We start from the raw sequence: 12,793 nt of genomic DNA, 5'->3' as shown, positions 1-12,793 counted from the left end.
GGGGAGAAAGCAAACAGCCTAGTTTTACACCAGTTTTGACGGAAAAGGGCCGTTGAACTATACCTAATACATTTTGGTGAATTCCCTTTTCTAGTGCTGTCCACCATACTAGCGACCCATAGAATAGTATGGGTCTAATGTATAACCAATGAGCCATTTTCGAGTTTAAGCCCCAATATTTCCCCATGGCTTTTTTGAAGGTATATAGTATTACAGTTGCCTTTCGGGACCTTTCCAGGACGTTGGGTCCCCATAACAACTTTTTGTCTAGGATGATACCTAGATATTTGGCTTTTCTCGATAATTTTAGGTTTACCCCCTTTCCTTTGGTAGGATAAAGGAGGGAATTTTGTATTTCCTTGTAAAGAGTACCAACTCTGTTTTGTCAAGGTTCATCCCAAGACCAGATTTGGAGCACCAGTGTGCTAGAACTTTTAGTGCAAATTGTATCATGTTTGACAAGGTATCATGAAATTTCCTTGATGCTGCTATCGCTACATCGTCCGTGTACGCAATTATCTTGCATCCTGAGCCTTCCAGTTTAAGGAAAAGCTCATTTAGCGCAAAGTTCCATAAAAGGGGTGAAAGTACACCACCTTGAGGTGTACCTTTCCCTTTATGTCGATGTATGATCGAGTCGAAAGTCCTTGGGCGTACTTTGAGGCACGCTCCCCTTTGGGTATAAAAGCGACTTTGACCTGTCTCCATTTTTTGGGAATGTGAGTCAAGTCTATGCTGTCCTTGTATATGACTTCCAGCCATGGAGTCATTCTATTAGAGATCGCTTGCATTTCTGCTGGGATGATGCCATCTAATCCTGGCGATTTGTATGGCTCAAACTCAGAGATAGCCCATTTAATCATTTCTTTATCGATCAGCGCTTGGGCGCAGTTATACGAATTAGCTGTAGCCTCTAAGCCATCATATTCCCGCTGCTATTGGTCAGGGAAATGGTTATTAACCAAAAGCTCCAGAGTGCCCAGGCTCAATTCCGTCCATTGGTCTTCCAGATAACGTGGAGCCACTGGATTTGAAGAGAGAATTTTTCTTAGTCGGCTTACCTCCGAGGTTGCCTCTATTTGCTCGCAGAAGTTTGCCCAAGAGGTCCTTTTTGCGAGCCTTAATGCTTTTTTGAAATTATTCAAACTGGCCTTATAGGCGTTCCATTGATTTTTTCTTTTGGCCTGATTGAATAAACGTCGGCAATTTTTCCTTAGCAATTCCGGGAGATCACCATGGAGGTATTGATTTCCCCTTGGTTATCCTTGTTGGATATGATGCTCTAGTAGCTTCATTGCATGCCGTAGTGAGGATTTCCACTAATTGGTCTAGCTCTTCTTTTGAGGTGGGAGGGACCGGAACCCTTACTAGAAGTAAATTTTATAAATTAAAACGTATCGACGTGAATTTCCCAGTCTGTCTTACGTCTGTTAGTATAAGTATTAACTTTGGGTTTTGGTACGTCTATTGAGAACTCTATATATCGGTGGTCCGAAAAAGAGTGTTCGCTTGAGACTTTTCAAGCCTCAATCATACTGACAGCCCGTTCGTTGACTAAAGTGATGTTCAGAACTTGCCGCCGCATTGATGTAATAAAGGTTGGATGTTTTCCCTTATTGAAAATGTATAGATTGTTACTTAGTATATATTCAAACAGTAACTCACGTCGTTCGTTGGTATCCGTGCTTCCTACGTCGAATGGTGAGCGTTGGGAAGCTCCTGCTTTTGATGAAGGCGGAGAAGTGCAGCCGAAGCTGCTTTCGAGTGGTGGAGATTAATTTGAACCACTCTCATCCTTTTTTCGATCAAGTACCCCGATTACTGATTACTTGAATCGAGGTTTTCGTCCCCAGATGAGAACAATTCATCTCCACTTTCCACTATTTTAGAGAAAAGCTCCAACGTCTTTTGAGTGGAACTCTCTCCTTCAGGGGATGAGAGGCCACTCGCGTCTTGAGGTTTTTCTTCGGCGGCTTTCTTTTCAGCTTCCTTACCATCCTTGTCGTAGGATGCTAAGGATAGTTTGGCCGAAGCCATAATAGATTTCCCCTCGTTTTTCCTTAAGGAGAGCCACAGAGTTCTGATTAAGGATAACCAGTACCTGTCTCGAGCCTCCAACAGCTTCCCCAACCCTACCCACCCTCCAGTCTACCGTGGGAAAAGTTGGGTTGCTCACTTGATAGATGAGCTCTAAGATTGCAGATGAGCTCTAAGATTGCACGATGGTCGGCACGCTCGGCTGGAATCCAGGCTCTCGACGTCGGTCTGCTCGGGATCAAGTCCCTTGAGACAGCTTCCAGTCTACTGCCTCCCCATACCTCTCCCACATTTCATATAGCGGTCTTGTAAAGATTTGCTGATCTTTGGTCTTCACAGGCCGCAAGTTTTATGTGACCCTGGTACCAGCCAGCATCTTTACAACGTGGAGGAGTCCCCGAGTTTTCCAGCATGGGCGTCCCTACCAATAAATAGTATTATACTATCTCTGGCCTAGCCTCCAAAATCATTACGATACTCAAGCCTGACCGGTACGATAAACCGCCCACGAGTCGATCAGGATGGAAATATTTTACACAGCTAAAATATTTTCATAATTTTTTTAAGGTAGTTCTATCGGTAATAGACTTTGCATTCAGAATTTAATGAAACTTGACATAGTTGTCCATTATTATATCATAATTTATCAGTTAAATTTTTAGGGGCCTTCAGAGAACTGAAAAAAAGATATTTTAACATTGATCCTTATGGGAAATCAGAGATTTTATTTTATTTCACAAAACTGGACGTTCAGATTTTCAGTTCTCTGAAGGCCCCTAAAAATTTATATGTATTATATATTCTTGTACGTATTCCTATGATGTTCTTAACCCTTAAATGCATGATTTTTTTTAAATGTAATTAAAAAATGAAAACTAGTAGGAAATGTTATATAGTTTATGCGAAAAATAGAAAAAAAAATCGGGAAAAAAATTAAAACACCCTTTCTCTCCATTAAGGGTTTGTTGCTAATCAGCAACATTTACATATGAAAGTTCTTGAAACAATTACTATGTTTATTTAAGCATAAGCCTACACCACATTTATCGCATTTCACTACAGTGCATCTTGGAAATTTACAACGTGTTCTTTTTTCTGTAAAGACAGGCCAATGGCCTATCTGATCCACCCTTACATCCTTTGGTGGAACATGTTGAGTAGGGCCTCTGTGCTTCTTTGCCTTAATTTCTCTTTCTAGGCTGGAGCTCGGTCTTCTGCGTTTAGTACCAGAAGTAGATCCAATTTTACATAAGCAATAGGCTAAGTCCATCCGAAATTTAGATTGGGATATTATATCCGATTCTCTTCCTTTTTCATGCATAACTCTCTTATACAACAGCCATGAATTAACAATTGTAAGGTCAACCAAATGGTAGAATATTCTGAGATACCATTTTCTACTTTTTAAATGAATGGAATATCTCCCAAGTAAGCTATCCATTAAGTCTACGCCCCCCCATATGGCGGTTATACTCTGGAACGACATACGGACAGTCTACTTCAATGGTCTTTTTTATATTTCGATCATAACGTTTAACCTTGCTGGTTGGATTTGTCCCAGCAAAAGTCGAAAGGAGATTCACACACTTATTATCCTTCCACGCAAGAGATGAAACTTCGACACCGTCAAATGAGGTAACATATTCCACACTTGCACCCCGTTCTAGCTTTTTGAAAATTTTTTCATCAGGCAATTTATTATTAGGAATTCTGTTTTTGCGAACCGTACCCAGAGAATAGATACCCTGTCTAGCTAAATAGCTCATAAGAGGTAGTGTAGTATAGTAATTATCGAAATAAAGTCTATAGTTCATATTTTTGGGTATTTCTCGCGATAATCGAATGACGATATTCGCAGCCGCTCCTAAGTTTGGTTCATTTTCAGGTCGTGTTTTAAGGTTTTCTTGGCCAGAATAAATTTCATATTTATAGGCAAATCCCGAAACACCAGTTAAAACAAAGAGTTTAAACCCCCACTTATGGGGCTCCATAGGCATATACTGCTTGAGATAGTGCCTAACTTTAGTAACTAAGCCAAATCTCATATTCAAGGTGTCTATGAGGGGTCTTATTTTATGTAGCCTATCGTGGCCTTCAGCTCCACGGGGTATATGTTTACTGTTGTTATTAAAATGTAGAGTCCGGCAAATTTTTTCAAATAAATTTAGTGGCATTGCATTTTGAATTGGAGCAAATGCAAGATCTTGAGACCAATAAGATCTGACATTGGGCATTTTTACTAAAGACATATAAATAATAACCCCAATAAACTTTCTTACATCGGTATTTGCCATTTTCGTTGGTTTTTCAGGATCTTTTTGTATAGCATATAAATTACTTTCAGTCATTATATTTGTTATTAGTTCGTCCGTAAATAAATACGAAAAGAAATTGTAAGGTATATCTATGTCCATTATATCCGATGGAAGCGATTTATTTCCTTTGAACGATAGTTGTTCTTCATTCAATTGCACTGTCCTATTCTTCCATAATAAGGTAGATTTTACCTGTTTATTCGTGTTTCTTGCTATTTTGGGAATATTAGTATTAGTTGAATCATTTAATTCAACAACAGTTGCGTTTCCAGAATTTTCATGATTTTCATCTATTTCATCTAAAAATTTGTCATCCACTAACAAATCCGGGTATTCAATATTTGGGTCAAACGTTGGATCATTAACACTATCTGTGCCCGACAAATCTAGCCCATCTTCGCTATCCGAAAGATTATTCAAAATATCTTCGATATCTTTATCTGTTAGAATATTTTTGCTTGACATTCTACAAATACAAAGACGAACAAATAAAACAAATAAATACTACGAAAATTTACACAATGTTGCTGATTAGCAACATTCCTAATTTTTTACATTTGAACCGTAATTCTGCTTAATTTTTAATACATACCTAATTTACGTCAAACCAACACTATATTGAAGTAAAAAATATTTAAATCAGGTGAAAAACAGCTCTTGAAATTTGCATAAATTATAGGTTACGAATTGCTAACGTATAACATTTAAATTTTATGTTATTCATGAAGGTTATAGAACAGGAGAAAGATCGCTATGTACTAAAGCATTAGCGTACCTGTCCCTAAAAATTTGTAGAATTTATAGTTCATTTTTAAGCCACCAGCCGCGCTGTCATCAAGAAGTAGTATCTGTGAAGTTAGCTGTTGTTGTTAGCATAATGTACAAATTGATATATGATTTGAAATTAGCGCACAACAGCCCGCTTTTATTGATACTACGTATTGATCGCAGCGCCTCACTTATTTTATCCATATTTCGGTCACCTAGCGGTCAAATTTTGATTTGTTTATCAGCATCAGTATGTTGTTAAACGACAACAAGTATTATTCACACATAAAACTCGTGCCTACATGTTTAAATAATAAACTTTATACTTTGTTGCCGTTTGGCAACAGTATGCATTTAAGGTTTAAGTTATTCTCGAAGCGCGTGTATAAATTTCTCTCGTGATGCGGACGATACAGTATGCAACTATAATAATGCGTTAGTATGACAGAGACGCGAATAATATTTTCTGTAGAAAAATTATGTTACGTATGTGCATTCTTGAATGTTCTAGAAGTACGTAGTAAGTGTGTGTGAATGAATGATAATAAATATATCGTCGGCTTGAGTATGGATAAATATATATATCGACGGTGTATTTAAAATTCTATGTAATGTGTCACTACAACAGCATTAAAAATATGAATCATTTTCGTATAGTTAAGTTGCTAGTCGCTCGTCGCCAATCTGTACTCACGGTCGTATATACAGGTCTAACAACTCGTTGCACAAACCTGTGACCGATACGCGTATCGCTACTGGAGCTTCTTGATCTAGACTGCAGATGGCGTGCTTGTCGGAGTTTGTGTTATCAATACGAAATAAAGTATTGTTTTTTTTGAAAATTGTAGAACTAAAACTTTCAAATTTGTTAAAAAACATATAACATTTTATTAATTATAAATAAAACTTAATAATAATATATTTTCTTGTAAAAAGACGCCAAAAAGACGTAAAAAAAGACGCTATGAGAAAAACGTCTATAAAATCAATTTCATTCACCGAAAAGTCGTGCAAATACCTTTTTTTATCATAAATGATCAAACTAAAAACTTCCAACCAAATGAAATACGTTTTTCATCATTAAAAATAATTCGGTATTGAAAAGGTTGAAAATATGATATAATAATAAATTTGGGAAATTTTCTCAATAAAATATTTTCAAGGTAGATTAGAAAAAAGATAAACGAAAAAATCATAATTATTAATTTATTTTTGGGCTCAACAAAACATTAAAATGTAATTCTTCTAACTGAACAAATTTGTTGTCGATTATTATAATATACATAATATTAGTTCAGTTTTTTATTTACAAAAGTTTACTGGTCACACAATCTTGACTGTTTTTTTTTATGAACATGTTTCTGTTGTAAGCGCTGATTATGTTGGAAAGTAAACTGTCTCTTTCTCATTCTAATATAATAATGAAGTGCAAACGACAAAACCTGTGAACCATGCTCAGAGCAAGGAAAGGTAAATTTGTATTCGTCTAAAACCTCTTCTATAGTCAAATGGAAATCCTCTATGGTCACTGGACTTAACATATTTTACAAAACAAGATTCTGTGAAATTTATCAAGTTGAATAAGTGTAAATTTGGATGAATCAGTTTTCCTCTTGACTTGATATCTGTTAACAATGAGAGTGATGTGGATTGCAAGGGATCATATGAGAAGGATGATTTGCACAGATCACAGGATCCAAACTTCTTAATTAGTATCTTACATAGATAGCCTGAAATAAAATCCACAAAACATTCAAAGTTCACGAAAAAATTCACAAAAAACACAATGAAAATTTTGAAAAAAAATATCCCCTAGTAGCACAGCTTTGTGTAAACGGTTTATAAAAAGTTTGCACAAATCTAACACCGCACTGTAGTAGAGGATTTGCATAAATTTTGAAGACTAAGTTTTTTTAGAAATTTTTTTAGAGCTTGAAAAACAATCAAAAATAAAATTTTGAGGTTTTCAGAACTTAAATTTTTTTCCAAAATTTTGTCTCGTTTGCAAGTATTTATGCAAGTATAAATGTAAAACCTGTAACATAGTAAATAATACTGTCTGTTATAGTTTGTTGTATGATAGGATTTTATTTAATAATCACACACAGGTTTACTACTATGTTATGCATTTATTCACTCATGATAACTAATAATAATTCCCACCAAAATGTGTTCGTCTACACATCTCTTACGGTATGGCCAACCACTTTATCAACAGTGTGACCAACCTTACATCTCCCTTTTTATATTTAATTACAAAATTATTTTATTACATATTTATAAAATTAAGTACATATTCAAAACACTAGATACAAAATTAAATTATAATTAAAAGTACAAAATTCAAAATCATGATACACAAAATTCAAATTCATGATTTTAGGATTCAACAAATTCTTTTAAATATTCTGGCTTATTGATTTTTCTCCCTAATCTGGTTCTGTTTATTAAATTACTTTCGTCCTCTGTACTTGGATCATTTGTTTTCTTTTTTACCGACTTGGATTCATTATCTTTTTGATTTATTTTAAACTTAGAATTAAATTCAATGTTTTTCGGAGCTTTATATAAATGATGCCTGTTTCTGCTAACTATTCTACCATTGCTCATTTCCAAAATAAAACTTCTAGGCCTATTTGCTTTTCTTAAAATTTTAGCTAAAGTTTTCGAACCATCATTCATATTTTTTACATACACAATTTCATTTAATTTAAATTTATTTTAAACTCCTTATCCTTTGAGATTGGTAAATTATCTGTAATCAAATTGACATGAGCTTCTACCTCCCTTTCTATGTTACATTCTAAGTTATTTATATTCTCGTTTGGAAAACGTGAAAGAGCGTCAGCTATTAATAAGTCTTTACCCCTTCTGTATTGGACTATTATATCATAAATTTGTAACCTTAAACGTAATTTTTGTAGCCTAAGTGGAGTTTCATTTATTGATTTTTTGAAAATGTATTCTAATGGCTTGTGGTCGGTTTCTACTTTTATGGTCCTCCCATAGATAAAGTGATGAAATCTCTCACACCCTAATACAATTGCCAACAGTTCTTTTTCTATTTGAGCCCAAGTTTTTTGACTGTTTGTTAATGCTTTTGAAGCATAAGCTACTGGCAGGTTATTCGGTAGGAGTACAGCACCGGCCCCGTAGCTACTACAATCAACAGACAATGCGATTTCTTTATTGACATCAAAATATTGTAAAACCGGAACTTCAGTTAATAATTTTTTTAATTTTGCAAATGCCTCTTTATGTGATTTATAAAAAACAAATTCGTTTTCTTTTTTTAACAACTGTCTTAACGGATCAGTTACTGTAGAAACATTTGGTAAAAATTTACTTACATACGTAACTATTCCTAATATTATTTCTAACTCTTTCTTTGATTTTGGTTCTTTAATTTCTAAAATTGCATTTACTTTCTCTGGATCTACTTTTAAACCCTGATCACTAAAAATATGACCTAAATACTTTACTTCATTTAATTCGAATTTACATTTGTCTTTGTTAAACTTAATATTAAATTCTTCAGCCCGTTTTAAAACGTTATTCAATCTTACCCTATGTTCTTCTTTGTCTTTACCAAACACCAGAATGTCGTCAATGAAAATCGTTACTCCTTCCAGACCTTTAAAAACATCTTGAAAATTATATTGGAATACTTCTGGAGCTGAGCAGATTCCAAAAGGAAGTACTAAATAACAATATCTGCCGTATTTTCCTGCATGGAAAGTAGTAAGTAGTTGACTTTTTTTCTCCAATTCAACATGGTAAAATCCTTTATTTGCATCCAATTTTGTAAACACTTTTGCTCCTGCCAATCTTGCTGTTATTTCTTCTAAATTTGGTAGTTGATACCTTTCCCTTATTATTGCCTCATTTAATTTCTGTGGGTCGAGACAAATTCGTATTTGATTATTTGGTTTCTTCACTACTACCATTTGACTAACCCATTCTGTTGGTTGTTGAACTTTTTTAATTATACCTAACTGCTCCATTTTGTCTAATTCTTGTTTTACTTGTTGCTCAATTCCTATAGGTATTTTTCTTGGAGCCTCTGCTACAGGCACACAGTCTTTTTTTAATTTAATTTTATATTTGTATCCTTTAAGACTACCAATATCCGAAAATAACTGTTTATACTTTTCCATTATTTCCTTTAAATTGTTTTCTTTTTGTGTTGAAATTTCCATTACTCTCTTAAGTAAATTAAAATTTTGAATAAATGGTAATCCGATTACACTGGGTGCTTCATGATCAACGATTTGAAATATTTCCTTTTTACTTTTATTTTTTATTTTGCATAACAAACTTGCTTGCCCGATTACTTCAATTTGACTTCCATTATAGTTCTTTAGTTTTATTTTTTCCATTTTAATTTTTAATTTTAGAGCTGTATTTTTACCAATTACATTTACTTCGGCACCAGTATCCACTTTACAATTCACCATTTGACCATTAATGCCTACCGCCTGAATCCATTCTTTTTCGTTTACTTTTTTTGTTTCATTTTTTGACACTGTTGAAATAAAAAATTCTTCTTTTTCCTCAATTGCATGAACTTGTTTTTTCGTTTTATTTTTGCACATTGTAGCAAAATGATTATACGCCAAACATGCTTTGCATTGTTGTTTGTACGCTGGACATTTATTAATTTCGTGATTTTTTCCACACCTGGTGCAGTTTGTAATGGACGATTTATTATAATTGTTTGATTGATAATTTAATTTAGTATTTTTATATTTTGTTTTATCACCTTGTGATTTTTTAAGCGTATTATTTTGTTTAATTTCGTATACTTTTACCTCATCTTTAATTTGTTTATTTTGAGCTTCTGCAATTTCTGAAGCCTTGCATATTTGTATGCATTGATTTAAAGTTAATTTAGGTTCTCTTAATAAACGATCTCTTAATTTGTTGTCATTAATTCCACACACAATCCTATCTCTTATCAAACTATCTTTAAGATTTTCGAAATTGCAATTTTGTGCTAATAATTTTAAATCCGTTATGAACGAATCAATCGTTTCACCTGTTTTTTGTTGCCTAATATTAAACATGTGTCTATTTACCGTTTCATTTGACTGTGGTACGAAATGTTTTTGAAATGCTTCTAACACTTTTTCCCAATCATTTTTCTTTTCATCTTCGAGCTCTAACGTTTCAAACACTTCTTGCGCTTGTTCTCCAATTGTATGTAACAAAATTGCCACTTTTTGTTCACCACTTTTTTTCTTTTCTAAACCCGAAGCTTTCATATAAATTTTGAATCTTTGTTTAAATTTTTTGAAGTTAACACTCAAATCACCTTGCATGCACATTCCTGTCGGTAATTTAATGGCTGTTAATTCTTCAGTCATTTTGTTTTATTAATTTTTTTTTTTATTTTTTGTAAAAGTTTATTTATCACTTTTATTTATTTAAATTATTTATTATTTATTTGTATAATTTGTTTATTTAATTTAATTAAACCTGCTAAGCAGCGCCATGTTATAGTTTGTTGTATGATAGGATTTTATTTAATAATCACACACAGGTTTACTACTATGTTATGCATTTATTCACTCATGATAACTAATAATAATTCCCACCAAAATGTGTTCGTCTACACATCTCTTACGGTATGGCCAACCACTTTATCAACAGTGTGACCAACCTTACACTGTCCACAGTCTGTGAATTTGCGTAATCATGCTCAGTTAAATTCAAAAAGTCATCAGCTTCCCATTCTTCACACTCCAAGATATCATCTAATTTCGTCTTAATTTCTAACAGTTTCTGCTGGCTGACAGTCTCTTTTTTTTGAAATAATTCCTTGAAATCTGAGATCGCAATCAATAGTTGCGGATTTTGTGCTTCATCTATGGTGCAATTTCCCGCACGCGGTGGTTTGATAATGCCATATAATGATAACAACTTATACAGCTGCAGAAATGTTGGACAATTTGGATGGTCATTGCACCCGGCTGCCTGGCGGATTGTGCCAAAAAACTTCTACAATAATGTAAAATGACATTTATAATTTTTCAGATAAAAAATAAGCAATGTAATTCATAAACAGAGATCTATTTTTTGTAATTATACCTCAAGATTGTCCTGATTAACTCTTGCAGTTAACAAATACTTGAAATTGAAGTTTTCAATCAAATAACAGCACAGGTCAAGAGTCGATTGCAATGAAAGCCGTAAGGCTTCAGCAGTTTCAAGGCTCAGAAATTCACCTTCAGTGATTTCCCCAGCCATCATCGCGGATTCCCATGCATTCAACCACTCGATTGATTTTTTTAATACCTGCAATAATTTTATTATCACTTTTATGATTTTTCATACACTTGAATCATTAAAACTGTTATGTCTTAAAAATGACCTCGAAATCAGCCGACAGTGGCGTTAGTCCTTGATTAGGTTGTTTTCGATTCAAGGCATCAAACATGTCGTTCACAAACTTGCAAAAATCTCTCGTTTCTTCGCAACCATCCATAGTCGGTTCATTTTGATGAAGATAAAAATTCATGCCTGCTGCGACAGAATTACTGAAAACCTTAAAATTATTTTATTATAAATAATTTTATTTAAAAATGCCACTCAAGAAACGTATAACAACATACCTGCGTTGCTAACTTGACTCGCATCTTTGACAAATTATCCAAGCGAACGTGCCGCTTCGATAATTTAGGACAAGCCCTAGCGTATCCTGGATGTTTGATATCAAGTGTGTGCAAATTTTCTATATATTTCCACTCGATGTAAGGAGACGATCCATTCAGCTAAACAAACAATGAAAATCTCATTTTTTGTAAAAGTTAATGTCATATTATGAAACAAAAATTGTATGACGAAATATATTACCCTCAACTTTTTATTGTTGTAAAGACGATTTCTTATATTTTTAATCACGTGTGGGATGTCTGAAAACATGTAAATCTTCCGTTTTTCATCCATGGGGTGCTGAATCCAAGTCTTAAGGTTCTCCTTTGTGCAATTGATTCCCATGAAAGAACGCATTCTCTTATTCGTGCTTGCACCATCACAATTGACTCCATGAACTAGTCCTCCGTTATTGTCTATGAAAGCAATCGCTTTGATGACCAATTTTGCCAGTTCATCGCCTTTTACTTGATTTTTCGACGCAAACACACCAAATGGCTGGGCATAATTTTCAGTTAATCCTTGAAACATGAAGACAAGACCATAGGTAGCTTCATCTTCAATACTGATAGACTGTTTACCATCTTTTCCAAAATCAACAAGTCCAGTGTATGTCAGATTACTTGCACAAACGTTAACAGACTTCCTTAACTTGATCTCATCCAAGAGAATCGTTCCGTGTCTCGTGAACTCGTGTTTGTTTAGAAAAGTTTTCTTCAACAATGTTCCGAAATTTTCATCAAAGCCGCATGTGAAAGAAGACAGTTTACAGTAGCTGCGAACAGTTGTACGACATGGAAGAGGCAGTATCTCATTTGTCCGCAGGAACTCATAAAATGATGGCGAACGGATGCTCACAATCATAGATAACATAAGCCATTCATCAGAATATCTTCGCCCTTACTTGTTGCGTTGAGATGCCTCTATGATTTCTTTGATTGCGGTTTTTCGAAATTCAGATACCTCATATTGTGACAATTTAGCCTCCAGTTTTTCAAATTTCGTCGCTTTTAACTCAT

Source organism: Chrysoperla carnea, chromosome 2 (genome assembly GCF_905475395.1).
Source record: "Chrysoperla carnea chromosome 2, inChrCarn1.1, whole genome shotgun sequence".
In the NCBI taxonomy this organism is placed as follows: domain Eukaryota; kingdom Metazoa; phylum Arthropoda; class Insecta; order Neuroptera; family Chrysopidae; genus Chrysoperla; species Chrysoperla carnea.
Note: the sequence above shows the minus strand (reverse complement) of the source record.